The 2,809-nt window shown below is 42.3% G+C and overlaps 1 long non-coding RNA gene across 1 annotated transcript; it reads left to right on the plus strand.

The window, feature by feature from the left end:
* Positions 1-282: 282 nt before the first annotated feature.
* Positions 283-1,149, plus strand: LOC130404793 (uncharacterized). The gene is made up of 3 exons (XR_008904265.1): positions 283-473; positions 603-662; positions 941-1,149. It is a non-coding gene; the product is annotated as an uncharacterized LOC130404793 (long non-coding RNA).
* The last annotated feature ends 1,660 nt before the right edge of the window (positions 1,150-2,809 follow it).

Consider the following 2,809-nt stretch of genomic DNA (forward strand, 5'->3'; position numbering starts at 1 on the left):
CTCCCTCTCCAAATGCCAGCTGCTTTGTTCATTGTGGAATGAGGTGTACTTAAATGTGTTTGTGTTTTGGAAAGGTATTGCATTACCTTACTCTCCACCTTTTGCTTTGGTAGTATAAAACATCTTGTTGGTAGTAAAAAGGGAACAAATGTAGCACAAGCCATGCGGATAAATACATAATTTGCTTTATGAACTCTGGGACTTTGTCCATGCTGAAATCCGTGTCGCGTTGGAAACCATTTTTACCATAATCTTAATCTCTTTCAAACGGCATACAGTGAGCCTGGCAGAAGACATTGTGGAGGTACAATCAATTAAATCTTCACCTCTTTTTTACCGTTGTTTATCATTTGGGCATTTCACTCAACACGCCTTTACTTTTCCAATCTGTTCAACAGAATTGACAGGTCCGACCTTTATTTTGCCACCTCCACCACAGCACCCAGCAACATTTTTCAACTCCATCGATGCCGGTAAATACTCTTCAATTGCCAATTGCTTTGTTCATTGTTTTGGACAAAAGTGCCAGTTAAGTGTAATGTCATACCATTGCAGTAATCATTTCACTAAACATGCCTTTACTTTTCCAATCTGTTCAACAGAGTTGACCACCGTTACTGCTCTGCCAGTAGCACCACCGCTCTTCCGCTCCAGCCATGCCGGTAAATGCATAATACAGTGCACAACAGTTGACAGTCCACACCCCTCTCCCTCTCCAAATGCCAGCTGCTTTGTTCATTGTGGAATGAGGTGTAGTTAAATGTGTTTGTGTTTTGGAAAGGTATTGCATTACCTTACTCTCCACCTTTTGCTTTGGTAGTATAAAACATCTTGATGGTAGTAAAAAGGGAACAAATTTTGCACAAATTGTTGTATGAACCCTGCCATTGCAGTAATCATCTCACTAAGTATGCCTTTTCATTTCCAATCTGTTCAACAGAGTTAACAAGTCAGACCACCACTCCTCCGTCAACTTCGCCCACATCTCTACCAGTACCACCCCAGCAAGGTAGAACTGCATTTTCATTAATCTGGCGCCAATATTAAGGGAGAAACAAGCCATGAAGGCCTCATTATGTGGGAAGGACATTCATCCCTGATTAAGTCAGGCAATTTCAGTCTCAACTTCTTTACATTACATACACTTTTTGTGTCATACCAATTCTAATATATTTTTTTTTATTCATAGATTTTTACAGACTTGTTCTGCAGCACCTCCGCACAATTGAGGAGGAGCTGAAGGAGGTGAAGCAGCAGGTGGCGGTCAACACAGCCATGATACAGAGACTAGGTGGTGGTGGTGTGGCAGATCTCGGCCTTGTGGAAGACACCAACATGCCATTGAGCAATGCCGAGGACCTGGACGAGCTGGAGAGGCGGCTTATATCTGATGTGGACCTAAAAAATCAACTGGTATGTCTTTTTTAATGTTTTGCAATATGATTATTGTAGCTATACAATTCCTAGCCTGGCTCTCGTAATGAATGTGGCTCTGCCTTGCTTTAATGTTGACTACTCAATGATTCAAAAATGCCAATCAAATCATGGAATGAATGCCGGGAACTGAGACCATGTGTGCATCTGAAACACCTGTCGCGTTTCACATCTGTTTTCCCTTCCCCACTACATTTAAATGTTGACCACGTCATATTAAAAGCCAGGCTATCCACGTCCTTGTTGTGTTGTTAAACTTGAATCTCATTCCCAAGTGGAGCGTTGTGTGCTGAATACATGACATGTTGTCAATTTTTGTCACCATATAGCAAAACAGCTTAAGCCGAAAACAGCTAAAATGTTTGACTGGGAGTTATGCCACTGTAATTTTGGTCTTTGCATTTCAGGTGAACATACTTGCTATTTTGGGAGGGAAAACCACCAAAGACGCAGTGAAGAGGATGCTGGGCCGGGCTTTCAGGAGGTCCCTGGCGCTCCAAATTAATTGGACTGGCGCAGCTGGAAAGATCGCTTTAAATTCCCTAAACCTGAAGAGTGTGTTGCACAGTAAGTGATTTTGTGAAACTATTGTGAATGTGTTCCAGTATATAACCCCTGTCAAAAAAAAAGCATTTTGTGAGGGCACGCATACACATTGATGAAGGCAGACATGAAAGTGCTGAACATTAAAACTGAACTTTATTTAACTACTGCATCCTATTATACATGTAGGCTGCGTATCTTTGCGGTACAGAAGAGTGTTGAATGGGGAGCTTATGTAGCCCCCGCCTAAACGCATGCCATTATGGGGAAGTGAAGTTTATATTCACTACATGGGTTCTACATTTTTGTTTTCTCCCAGCTGCGCGACACTAGCTGCGCACAACTCAACCTCTGATTTTTGGAAACCGCTGTCGGTCAAAAAATTAGCTTACGTGGTTGGCTGCTGGTGTCTTGCCCCTCCTCACAACACCGTGTTTATGAACACGTGAATCCATGTATATTCTTCCATACACAACATCTCACTTACTCTTTGTTTTACTACAGGAGCCGTTCGGAGAGTGGTAACCACAGCCACTGAAGAGGAGCTTCAAAAAGAAGTCTCCCTGTATTTGAAGGGGGCGGCTGACAGGGAGGGAGGGAGAAAAGACAGGCAGAAAAGGGTGGTGAATGGGGATGGGGAGTGTTGAGCCCATGTTGGCCATATGCTTATGAAATAAACAAAATGTATTGAACCTAATAGCCTATGTGTGGTGAGTCCGTGTAATATTTGCTGAGGATATGTTTTTGTACTGGATTACTAAATTATAGAACACATTATAAGGTTTCTCATCAGCAGGCTGTCTTTACCTTGGTAAATTTTGGTAACTTTAGT

This window comes from Gadus chalcogrammus, chromosome 15, assembly GCF_026213295.1.
Source record: "Gadus chalcogrammus isolate NIFS_2021 chromosome 15, NIFS_Gcha_1.0, whole genome shotgun sequence".
Taxonomy (NCBI): domain Eukaryota; kingdom Metazoa; phylum Chordata; class Actinopteri; order Gadiformes; family Gadidae; genus Gadus; species Gadus chalcogrammus.